This window comes from Chlorocebus sabaeus, chromosome X, assembly GCF_047675955.1.
Source record: "Chlorocebus sabaeus isolate Y175 chromosome X, mChlSab1.0.hap1, whole genome shotgun sequence".
Lineage (NCBI taxonomy): Eukaryota > Metazoa > Chordata > Mammalia > Primates > Cercopithecidae > Chlorocebus > Chlorocebus sabaeus.
Window position 1 is genome coordinate 101,538,147 of NC_132933.1, and position 14,263 is coordinate 101,552,409.

Genomic DNA, 14,263 nt, shown 5'->3' on the forward strand with positions numbered 1-14,263 from the left:
TGTATATACACATATATATGTGTTTACATATACATACACAAATATACATATGTGCATATATATACATGCATCTTCATACACACATACACATATACATATACACACAGAGTGAGAATGAAGAAGAGAGAGATAAGTCTATTTTAAGAAATTGGCCCACATGAATACGAGGCTGGCAAACTCAAAATCTGCAGGGCAGGGCAGCGGGCTGGAAACTCAGGCAAGTTTTCATGTTGCAATTTTGAGGCAGAACTGCTTATTTTTTGGAAACCCTCAGGTGTTGCTTTTAAGGGCTTCTACTGATTGGATGAGGCCCATTCACATTATGAAGGATAATCTGGTTCACATAAAGTCAGCTGATTATAAATGCTAATTACATCTACAAATAAATTCACAGCAGCATCTAGACTAGTGTTTGACCAAATAACTGAGTGCTATAGCCTAGTCAAATTGTCACATAAAGTTAACCATCACAGCCCCCTATAACAAAAGGCTCTAGAAGCTGAAAAAATCACAACACTATAGGCACTCTTGTTAGTGTCCCCCAGGAACTCCTTCACTGTAGAGACTTTAAGCAACCTCCTTTCATATGTCTTGGAGTCTCAGGACCACCCATGATGGCCATAAGTTGCCCATGGGTGAGTAATGCAAGAAACTACCCTCCTAAGCCCCATGCTATATCCCAGAGTGGCAGTTGCTGGCAGCATACAAGTGTCCCCTGAAAATAGAGGCTCTCTCAGGTGCTGAACCAGTGACTTCCTGTACTTAGCTGCCTATTATTTGTTGGATTATGAAAGCAGTATCCTGAAAATTCATCATTCCACCAAGATTTCCTTATTACAGAATGGAATCAAACCTTAAATCTCTGGCATGTCCTACCTGCAGGCAGTGATAGCCTTTCCTGTCCTTAGTCCTTTGCCAGATGCCATGGTGCTTGAGGAGGTCACCCTTTTTCTAGCCCATTTGGATACCTGGTTGTTATTAACTGAGCATATAACAATAAGATTTCATACATTTTATGGATTGCATTAACACCATTGCAAGTGACAGAGGTCAGTGGCATGTTGCTGTTTTTTATCCCTTTACTGTGGCACCCCTGATAAAAGATGAGACCCAATGGTCAACACAATTGGCTGAACCCTATCTGTACATTTCTACAGATGCTTGAGTCATTGCCAGTAGTCTCAACAGCTGGTCTGGCTAATGACAGCAACAGCAATTCCCAATAATTGTTTATCTCAAGATACCCAAAATACAAATAATTGTTACATATATCTCTACCCACAAGAAAGCCACAATGCAAAGTTTCACCAAGACACTTATTATCCCCTTCAGAGGTACAGAAAACACTAGTAGTAACCAAGGCATTCAAATTACTTTTCAGAATACACAGTGCTGGCCTGTTGAGCATGGAATTTAATGAAATGTTTACCTCCCTTACCAGCCTCAGACTGCACTCCTCATAGAGTGCCATAATGGCTTATTTAAATTCAAATTCAATTCAATACAAAATGGCACATTTCAGTCACAAGTCAAGTTAGAAGGGGAAACAAAATAAAACGTAATAAAAGTCTGACCTCATTTTTTTAAAAAAGAGAGCATTTAATATAAAGAATTGTTACATTGTTAAATGGATGAATTAATAATGCATAAAGAGAATACTAAAATATCATGGAGGTAACAAGCAGTAAGAAGCTGCTATTACCTCTGGGACTGGAAGAACAAAATGGGGACGTTAGAATAACTAAAACTTAGAGGCTTAGAGGAGGAGCCCCACAGATTTGCAACTGAGACCTCTGAGAAGGGGGTACTGACTGGCTGGTGCTAGTGTCTCTGATGGTGCAATAAGCTGATTCAACGAGTGTTAGAAAAACTGTAAACTGAAATCAGTTGCTGTCCCCGAAATGAGTGACCTGGGTTTTACTGACAGCAACAGGAAGCAGTCAGGAAGGAGCAGGTCTTGTCTTCCTTCAACTTCCAGTCTCTCTCCAACACTCCCTATTGACAAAGCTTAACAAGGAAGCATTGGTATCAACGGAAAAATGATTTTCTGAATCTGAGGCCCAGCATCTCAAAGTAGAGAATAGAAGGGTAGATTTGGAGCTGAAAGAGAATAGCTTAATTACTGGCTCTTAATAACTACTACCTATTAAGTTTACTTTTTAATTCTGACGCCATTTTTGGATGTTTGACTGCCGACAGCTTTAACCACACTTCTTTTTCCCCTCCTGCTCCACATCTGGGCATGCTGACAAGAAAGTCTGTGCCTTCTTCCCTTTGGTGATGGCAAGAAGTGCAAACCATGCCTTGGAATCCTCACCCAGTCCCCACCCTCTAACCAGCATAGAAACCCCAAGCCAGTCTTTTATCCCTGCTCTCTCATGTCATTTTCAAACCTTCTTGATAGTCACTCTGCTTTCCCCAAGAAAGTTAAATTATGTGAATAATAAATCATTCTATATTCTCCTGATGCATGTGTGGTGTCACCACTCACAACGTCTGAACCAAATTTTGAGTGAAGATCCATCTGGTGCTTCAGAACATCCGCAAGAGTACAGAAATAACATATTTTGTTTATCCATTCATCAGCTAATGGATATTTAGGTTGTTTCACCAGTTGACTATCATGAATAAGGCTGCTATAACCATTCATGTACAAGTTTTCATGTGGACATATGCTTTCAGTTTTCTTGAGTATAAATCTAGGAGTGGAATTACTGGGTCATATGGCAACTCTATGTTTAACTTTTGAGGAACGGCTAAGCTGTTTTTCCAAAGTGGCTGCAGCAGTTTTCATTCCCACCAGGAATGTATGAGGGTTCCAATTTCTCAACGTCCTTACCAACGTTAGTTACTGTTTGACTTTTAAATGATAGCCCTCTTATGGATGTGAAATGGTACTTTTTGTTATTTTGATTTTCATTTGCATAATTATTAAAGGTAGTGTCTTTCCATATGCTTATTTGACATTTGTATAACTTTATTGGAAACATGCCTATTCAGATGTTTTGTGCATTTTTAAATGGATTATTTGTGTTTGTATTTTATTACTTAGTTGTAGGGGATCTTTATTCTGAATACTAGATCATTATTGGATATATAACTTGCAAATATTTTCATATTTTGTAAGTTATCTTTTCACTTTCTTAATAGTGTCCTTTAAAGCCAAAACATTTTCAGTTTTGATGACTTTCAATTTAATTATCTTTTTCTTTTGTTACTTGTGCTTTTGGTGTCATATCTAAAAAATCATGGTTTAATTCAAGGTCATGAAGATTTGAATCTGTTTTCTTCTAAGAGTTTTACAGTTTTACCTCTTATATTTATAAGTCTTTGATCCATTCGAGTTTTTAAAATATAGTGTGGAGCAGAAGTCTAATTTTATTCCTTTGCATGTGGGTGTTCCAGAAGTATTTATTGAAAAGACAACATTAACATTAACATCTCTTAGCACCCTTGTCAAAAATCAATTGACCAGAAATGTACGGGTTTCTTGTTGGACTTTAATTTTATTCCACTGATCTGTATGTATATCTGTAGTCCAGAACCTCATAGTCTTGATTAAAGTACCTTTGGAGTAAGATTTGAAATTCAAGTTTGTTCTTCATTTTTAAGATCCTTTTGGGTATTCAAGTTTCGTTAATATTGAATACCAAGGACTTGGATATTCAAGTCCACAGGGACTTTAGAATCAACTTGTCAGCCTCTGCAAAATCCCAGCTGGAATTTGGTATGTATTGTGTCGAATCTGTAGATAAATTTGGGGAGTATTGGCATCTAAAAATACTGTCTCACAATCCACAAACATGGAATGTCATTTCATTTATTTAGGTTTTATTTAATATCTTTCAATTAAGTTTTGTGGTTTTCAGTGTGTAAACCTTGCACTTCTCATGCTACATTTATTCTAAGTATTTTATTCTTTGTGAGTCTATTATATATGGAATTGTCTTTTATTATTATTTTCAAACTTTTCATTCCTACTTGATGGAAAAACAACCATTATATTTTTGTGTATTGACCTCCTATCCTGCAATCTTGCTGAACTCTTTTATTGGCTCTAATAGTTTTTGTGTGAATTTTTTAGTATTATTTCTATAAAATGTCATGTCATCTGCATATATGTATAATTATAATTATGTAATTTATACGTGTAGATACCTTTTCTCCATGCCTAATTTCTCTGGTTAGAACCTCCAGTAAACAGAATAGGAGTCACAAGGGCAGACATCCTTGTCACATTCTTCATCTTAGGGGAAGGTTTTCAGTCTTTTTGTAAAAACATGTTGTTTTCTGTGAGTTTTTCACAGGTGACCAGAGAACATACTTTATATGATTGCAGTATTTTTTATATTATTGGGACTTGTTTTGTTGTCTAACATATGGTCTATCCTGGAGAATGTTCCCTGTGTACGTGAGAACAATGTGTATTCTTCTGTGTTTGAGTAGAGTATTTCATAGATGTCTGTTAGATCTAGTATTTTTTTTAGTATTATTCATAACTTCTATTTCCTCGTTGATCTTCCATCTAGTTGTTCTATTCATTATTGAAAGTAGAGTATTAAAGTATTCACTATTATTTTTAAACTGTATCTCTTAAATTCTGTCAGTTTTTCTTCATGTATTCTGGGACTCGGCTATATGATGCTTATATGCTTGTAATTGTTATAGCTTCTTGATAAATTGATAATTTTATCTTTATAAAATGTTTTTCATTGTTGTTAGTAACATTTTTGTTTTAAAGTGAGTTTGATCTTTTATTAGCATAGTCATTCCAGTTCCCTTTGGCTGCTGTTGGAATGGTATATCTTTTTCCATCCTTTTAGTATCCACTTCATTTTGTCTTTGAAGAACTTGAAGAGACGCACCCTCTTTAGGCTTTCTTTAACATCTTTAATATCAAGTTTGTTCTTTATGTTTAATATCCTTTTTGGTATTCAAGGTCCCTTATATATCCATAGGGATTTTAGAATCACCTTGTCAGTCTCTGCAAAATCCCAGCTGAAATTTGATATGAATTTGACAGAATAAAGTGTGTCTCTTATAGATGGAATATAATTGGAAAATATTTTTAAGTCATTCTGCCAGCTCTGCCTGTAATTGGAGTGCTTAATTCATTTATATTGCATGTAATTTCTGATAAGGTAAAATTTATGTCTGCTTCTTTTGCCATTTTTTAATATCTTATGTTTTTATTTCCCTTTATTCCTCCATTACTGACTTCTTTTGTGTTAAATATTTTCTAACTTACCATTTAAATTCACTTGTCATTTGTTTTACTATATTTTAAAACTTAATTTCTTAGCAATTGCTCTGATAATTAAAATTAACAACTCAATTTATAGCATTGTAGTTTCTTAATATCAGTAAAATTACAGTGGTTTACAAGGACATTTTTTCTATATTGCTCCATTCTCTTCATCCTTCTTTGGTCTGTTATTATCATTCAAATTACATCTTAACAAACTGTATGCAGATCAACACAGGTTTATAATTATTGCTCTTTGCAGTTGTCTTTCAAATAAGATAGGAGAAAAGAGAATTACAATAAAAATATATTTATACTGTGTTTTATACTATACTACATAAATTTCTTTTATTATTCTTGTAGGTTAAGTTTGTTAGTAACATTTCTTCCCATTTTTCTTTATACGAGAGTGTCTTAATTTCTCCTTTATTTTTCAAGGATAGTTTTGCTGGCTATAGGATTCTTGTTTGATAGTATTTTTCTTTCAGAACTTTTAATATGTCATTAAAAGTGACATATGTTATGACATACTAAAAGTCTATTCTCCATGGTTTGTGGTAAGAAATCAGCTAGTACTTTCATTGAGGATTCCTTGTACATGATGTGTTGCTACTCTCTTGCTGCTTTCAAGAGCCTGTTTTTGTCTTTGACTTTCAACAGGTTCATTGTCTTTGACATTTCAACTAGTAGATATCTTTGATTGATCCTACTTGGAGGTTTTTGAGCTTCATAGATGTGTAGGTTGATTTTTTTCATCAAATTTGGGAAGTTTTTGGCAATTTTTTCTTCAAATGTTGTTTCTGTCCCTGTGTTTCTCTGCTATGGTTTTTCAATTAAGCTGATGTTGACATGCTGGATAGTGTAGAGGGTTCTGGTCATTTTTTTCTCATTCTGATTTTTTTTCCTTTCTGTTTCTTGGACTGGATAATTTCAAGTTTGCTGATTCTTCTGCCTGCCCAAATCTGCTGTTGTACTTCTCTAGTAAATTTTTAAATTTTAGTTACTGTAATTTTCAACTCCAGAATTTATATTTGTTATTTTTAAATATAATTTCTATATCTTTATTGATAGTGATTATTTGGTAATAAATCATTCATATACTTTCCTTTGGTTTTTACAGACATGGTTTCCTTTACTTATTTGAAAATATTTATAATAGCATATTTGGAGTGTCTGTCTAATGAGACCAACATCTGGACTTTAGGGATAGTCACTATTGGCTGCCTTTTTTCCTGTGTATGGGTGATACTTTTACATTTTTTTGCATGTCTCATAATTTTTTGTTGAAAACTGCACCTTTAACATTATATAACGTGGAAATATTGGGAATAGGTCATATTAAAACACCACAAAATGTACTATTATTGAGATTCTGTTATTTTTCCTGAATAAATACTCTCCAGATTGCTGCAAGCTTTTGGTTTATTCCAACATTCTGAAAATACTAATCATGATACTTTTTGTTGGTGTTCTCATTGCTTTTATAAAGGAGAAATTTTTTCAGAGGTCTTTACTCTGCGAATTTCAGCGACATTTTTGGAATCTGGTGTTTTTCCTAAGTGAAACATGATGGAGGATAATTTCTAGCATCCCAAGTTGACCAACGTATTACGCAGGCTCAGAAATGGTAAGTGAAAATGGAATTTGGGGTTAATGAGTTTTTAGAAAATGTTAGTTCATATTTATAAAGAGGCTCAGAAACAGAGGCAACCTCTTTTTTGGTACTTGATAATATTTCACCTGAAAGTACTAATGGAACTCTTATCGCAAAGGACAGCATCCTAAATGAGCTATATTCCTGATACAAGAGGCTTATGTTCTGGACACTTTTGAGACAGAAATCTGCTGCCAGCTAACTGCAGGAATTCTTCTAGAAATTCTGAAAAATCCTAAGCCATACCATTTGGATTTTCCAACAGATTCAATAAAATTGTCTATGAATATTACACTTCCTAAAATATCCATTTCTCCACTGCTAGTACCACTTGCCACAGAATATCTGTGAATAATGTATTCAATGATTTATACCCTAATATTATAATTTATATTAGCATAAAACACCTAACAAATGAGTTCAAAATCTTGGTTGTGTTTCCAATATGGAAAACACAGAAAAGGCATAAATTCTCATAAACTCGAATAGATTCCTGCACTAATGGTCATAGCATCCTGTATTCCCCATATCAGAAAGCACTCATCACAGTTTGTTATAATATCTTGCGAGCCCCATTATGGCTGGGTCTATGTCTGTTTCACTCAGTCCGGTTTCCATAGAGCCTCTTATATATTGGTGTAAAGAGAGACACCATCACAGTTGCATAACTCAGCTGTTAGGATGAAGGTAATAGCAGTCATAGCAGATGGAAAGACTTTGTCAACATCAATTTTCTTTTCATCTACCACAAGTAAAGCTGAATGAAAAAGCACAACCTTTTTTTTTTTTTTTTTTTTTTTGACTTGGAATGTCACTGGATTGAATGTGGTGAAGGCTCTGTTTTAATGTCCCAAATATAACCAAGATTTCATTCAGGCTCAGAAAATAAAATATTACCTGTAAGTGGAATTTGGGAACAGAGCATTTCTGGGAAGGGTTCTCTTGTTGCAAAAGACATACATATAGGAAGGGACAACCCCTGTTTTCCTGCTCAAGGAAACAGACCCAGATAGGATTATTAATTACATGAGATTCAAAGCTCTCATGGCACTCTGTACTTCCTCTACCACAACCCTAGTCTTCCTGTGTTGTAAACAAGCAGTTCTTTGTCTGAATCACCATTAGTCCCAGACCTGCCAAAGGTCAAGGAATATGTTTCCTTCACCATTGTATCCCCAGCTCTGAGTACAGTGCTTGGTACATGGCGTGTATAAAATGAACAGAATATGTCTAGAAAGACAATGGATAATGAGGTGGTGTGGGCTGTGGTGGGAAATATGGAAATAAAATACGCTGTAATAAAGAAATTGAAACATAAATTAGGAAGTGCAAGAAAGAGGTATTAGTTTGGATGATTCCTAAGGTATTAGCTTTTGTCATTGGGTACCATAACAGGCCTGGGGGCAAAGGGGATAAAATGGCAGATATTTCCTGACCAAAGAAGAAAAGTACAGTGGACTAGAAACCAGACACTTGTGTTCTTTTTCACCTTGCACCCTGTTCTACCTAATATCCTTGCTATCAGAACTGTCTGAAACATACTTTTCCGCTAACGAAGTGGAGATAATATGCTGAGTTAGATGTGTGTACGTGAAATGACTTTCTAAACACTAGAGTTGTATTCAGTCATGACAATGGCTACATTTGAATTTTGGCTCTAAAAGCAAGACCATCATAATAATACTAATTGAGTCCTTTTGATATTTTAGTACTATGCTTGGTGCTTTAATGCTTTATCTCATTTAATTTTCTCAAGAATGTATGAGTTATGATTTTTAGAATGTAGAAAGTCACATAGCAATAGGTGCACATGTGTGATTCAAACAAAAGTCCTAACATTTCAAAGCCTTTTCCTTCAAAATAAGTGCTTCCAAAAAATGTGTCAGGCAGATAACTTTGGTAATTGAAATGACTTTATTGCAACATAGATAAATTCTTCACTCACAAAATGACAGGAAATCCACCTGTCTTTAATTGTTGAATTAATTAAACTTTTGTTTTGACACTTAGAGAAAAATAAATCCAAAATGATGTGTGGGAGAGTTATTGAAGAATATCATTATGGAATGAATCCCACTACATAACATCAGTTTTATTTATTTCAATGGCATATGTCAAAAATACAAAGAATTAGATAGAATAATACAAGAAAATCCCCCGTACCAACCACCATTCATCACATACATCATTGACTCCTGGTGGCTCTTGTTCCATCAATTAGACTTCTAGATCCTAACTTTCTTCCTTACTGGATAATTCTCAACCCAATAAAAGAGTGTCATATCATTTCATATAATACAATTTTATTAAAAATGGACCTACTCCCCCCAAAAAGAAAGATGTATCAGGTAATTCTTGATTTCCTGTTGTGTTCTGATCACTGGACTAGGAGTCAGAGGTAAAAATGGAGCAAAATTGTGGTGACTGTTCTTAGTGAGCCTTCAGTCACGTTGATATGAATCTGCCTAATGATACCGTATACGGCAAAACAAAATCCCACTGGGCTTCCCTAAGTGACTTCAAGTCAAACAAAAACTTTGTCATTTCTTACATTCTTTGTATCACTGGAGGGTAAGTCTGTCTAGCATTCAGATCATGCTTGCTCAAGTGCAAATAAAACGAATAAAACTTACATCCCAGGGTAATAGTGAGCGTAAGTGCTAGAACATAGTAGAAAGATGGTAGCTGCTATTTTACTCAACACTGAACCAAAGGCCTGAACTTCATGGAGCTGATATTCTCTTATAAGGATACAAGGAAAGCACAGGTACGCAAATAAAAATACAATAAACAAGATCAGGCAACAAATGAAAGTGAACTCTGAGGAATAGAAAACGAATGAGGTGAACCCTACTATTGGCCCAATGTATGGCTTTTAGAGCTTTTCCAGGCCGTGGCAGGGAGGGAAAACCCAGGTGCAGTGCAGCAGATGCCCTGACTTGAGGAGATAGGACTAGATAGGGAAGATCAAATTAGCAAAAGTTCACAGAACAGAGTACCACAGAAGAGACTGCTGCACACAGAAAGGACTCTGGAGATCTGTGAGGAGTCTCCTTGTAGTATGCAGCAGTACTTATTGTTATGTATGTGTGTGGAAAATAACCCGGGCTAAGGAAAGAATCATCAGCGATTAGAGGGAACACTGCCTGACTCTCACACATGAACATGAATTGTGCCTCTTTCTACCACTCACATAGCAAAACCTAATATTTTCACAAATCAATGGATAAAATAATCAGAAAAGACTAGCAATAGTAGTGGAGAATAATTAGTCCTGCACTAAACACAGCTCTGATCTCTCCTTAAAAAACTTAAAGGCCCCAAAGGATAAAAATATTTCCAAGCATTTTAACTTCATTCCAGAATGAAACTGAAGAATATGCATAAAAATATTAGCATCTGGTACCCAGTAAGGTAAAATTTACAATACTTGGCATTCAATCAAAGTTTACTAGGCATACAAAGAAGTAGGAAATGATAACATAATTGGTTATAACATAATTAATTATTAATCAATTAAAATCAATACACACCTGACACAGATGTTAGAATTATCAAAAAAGACATTTAAAATTATTATAAATGTATTCTAAAGGTTCAAAACGTTAATTAGAAATGTGAAATGTATTAAAAAACACAAACTTATAGAGATGTAAATCACAATGCCAGAGATAAAAAATATACTGGGGGAAATTAATGGCAAATTAGACATTGTGGAGAAAAATTACTGAACCGGAATTCTTGCAACTATAAAGCATTGAAAATGAAATGCAGAAAAAAGAACTAGGAAGCCAAATGTATATAAAATTGAAGTTCCCCACAAGAAAGGAGAGGGATGGTACAGAGTAAACTACTTGAAGAGATAATGGATTAAATGTTTCTATATATTATGGAAAATACAAACCCACACATCCAAAAAGCCCAGCAAATCCCAAGAACATGAAAAAAAAATATGAAGAAAACTATACCAGAGAGTAGCATGACTAAATTCTTAAAGCCAATGCCAAAGAGAAAACCTTGAAAGTAGCCAGAGGGCAAAAATTATTATGTGTATAGGAACAAAAATTAGAATGACAGATTTTGCTTCAGGAAAAAGGCAAACAAGAAGACAATAAAGCAATAATTATTTAGTATTGAAAGAAAATGAATCAATTTAAAATTCTGTATTCATCTAAAACATATTCCATAAATGAAGGCAAATTAATGACTTTTAAGTCATATAAAATATGAAATAATTCATCACAAGCACTTAGAAATGCTAAGAATCCTTACTAGAAGAACAGAGCTTCAAAATACATGAAGGAAAAACAAATCCACAGATATAGTAAGATATTTCAATACTTTTCTCTCATTAACAAGTAGGCAAAACATCAGTAAAGATTTAGAAGTTGAAGACTTAGACAACTTAACAAACTTGACATAGCATAAAGCACTGTACCTAATAGTAGCAGTACATACATTCTTATACATTCTCATGAAATACTTATGGAACATTTACCATGATTGAATACATTCTGGGCCTTAAACAAGTAGCATTAATTTTAAAATAGATTTAAGTCATACAAAAATATGTTTTCTTACCATAATAAAATTAAACTGGAAATAAATAACAGAATTTATCTGGAAAATCTCAAAATGTTAGAAACTATGTAACAACATCTGAAAAACTACAGATCAAAGAAAAAATAAACAGGAAATTAGAGAGTATTTTAAAGTAAATAAAAAGCACAAAATTTGTAAGATGCTGCTAAATCAATACTCAAAAATATATCAGGCCGGGCACCATGGCTCATGCCTGTAATCCCAGCACTTTGGGAGGCTGAGGCGGGTGAATCACGAGGTCAAGAGATCGAGGCCATCCTGGCCAACATGGTGAAACCCCATCTCTACTAAAAAGTACAAAAACTAGCTTGGTGTGGTGGCGCTTGCCTGTAATCCCAGCTACTTGGGAGGCTGAGGCAGGAGAATCACTTGAATCCGGGAGGCAGAGGTTGCAGTGAGCCGAGATCGCGCCACTGTATTCCAGCCTGGTGATAGAACGAGGCTTCATTTCAAAAAACAAAAAAACAAAACAAACAAACAAACAAACAAAAATATATATATATACACACACACACTTTAACTTCTACCTTAAGAAGCTAGAAAAATAAGAGCAAATAAAATTCAAACTAAGAAGAAATAATAAACATAGCAGAAATCAATGAAATAGAAAACAGAAAGCGCTAAAGATATGATCAGTGAAACCAAATGCTGATTATTTCAGAAGATTGGCAATAGTGATAAATTTTCTCATCAGACGGATCAGGAAAATAAGACAGAGAAGACACAAATTACGAATACCGGGACTAAGAGAGATGACATCATAGATATAATCTTACAGATATTAAAAGAAAAATAAGGCAATATTATAAACAACTTGTGTGTTAATATATACAGCAACTCACATAAAATGTACATGTTATTTGAAAGATACAGACTACCAAAACACACTCAAGAATAAATAGATCGCCTGATTAGGATTATATTTGTTTAACAAATTCTATTTGAAAATAAAACCCTTCTTATAAAGAAAACTCTAAGCCCAGGTGACTTAACTGGTGAATTTTGAAAAACATTTTACAAAGAAATAATGCCAAGTATATACAAATTTCTCCGGAAAATTGAGGAGTAAATACTTCTCACCTATGTGTATGAGATCAGCATACTCTTATACCAAAACAAGGCAAAGACAGCACAAAGACAAAACAAAACTACAAACCGGTATCTGTCGTGGATATTGGTGCAAATGTTCTAACCAAACTTTTTTTCTTATTTTTTAAATTTTTATTTTATGATTATTGAAAGAATTCTTTTAGATCCATTTATACGTAGATTTTTACAATATATCAGTCTTGTGGAAACATTGAAATAAAAATAAAGAGATAAAAGCAAAATTGTTTAATGCATCCTAAAACTTCACATTCAGATTTTGACATTTCTTAAATCACTTTTTGACTCAAAATTGTCCATGTCCATATTTTTCTACTCAGTTTTGAATTCTGATGCTCATTCTACAAATTTGAATGTGCACTGGTAAGAAAGGACAGACAGCTTTGTCGTGACTGCCTTCTGGCTGACAGCAATTATAAGATCCAAATCTACTTTTGAGATACTCAGTTGTGAAAAATGTGCAAATGGTGTATGTGTATATATTTCAGTAGAATCAAACAAGAGTGTAGCAAAGAAAACATATATAAGCAGATATAGTTGAGAAACATAGACACCAAAATAATAACAGCTAAAGTAATACTATTCATAATAATCACAATGATATATTTTATTTGTGCCATTAATCATTACTAATCAGATGAGATTTTCCAAGCATGCATGCATTTTTGCTAACCAAACTTTTGAGAAAACAAATATAATTATATATAAAATGGATAATATATCATGTCCATGTGGAGTTTATCCTGGAAATGCAAAGATAGTTTGACAATAAGAAAATCAATCAGTGTAATTCACCGTACTAACAAATTACAAAAGGAAAACCATATAATCATCTCAATAGATTCAGAAAAAGCATTTGACAAAATCCATTATCCATCATATTAAAAACTCTCAACAAACTAGTGATAAAAGGAAACTTCCCCAAACCGAAAAAGATCATCTGTGAAAAACGCACAGCTAACATCATTTGTAACGATGAAAGACTGAATGCTTTTCCTATAAGATCAGAAGCAAGAAAAGAAACTGACAGAATCTGTGCAAACACTGCTATGAATAATAAGTGAGTTTAGCAAGGCTATGGGATATAAGACCAATATAAAAATGAAGTGTATTTCTAGATAATGGTAAACTGAAAATCGAATGTTAAAAACGCATAATAGCATCAAAAATATAAAATACTTAGAGTTGAATCTGACAAAAGATGTGCAAGACCTATACACTGAAACCTATAAAAGATTGTAGAGAGATATTAAAGATGTAAATAAATGGTGGAGAGCCATGGTATTCATGAATGAGAAGACTCAGTGTTTCTGAGCTGTTAATTCTTACTAAAATTTTTCCAGTTTTATTGAAGTATTGAAAAATAAAAATTGTGTATATATGAGGTGTATAATATGATGTTTTGATATAAGTATACATTGTGAAATGATTAACAGAATCAAGCTAACATCCATCACCTTACCCAGTTACCATTTTGCGTGTGTTGGGGGTTGTGGGAGGGTGAGAAAACTTGAGATCTACTCTCTTAGCAAATTTCAAATATATAATACCTTATTATTAACTATAGTCACCATGCTGTACATCAGGTCTCCAGAACTTAGCCACTTTATAATTGCAATTTTGTGCCCTTTGGCCAACATCTCCCCATTTCCCAC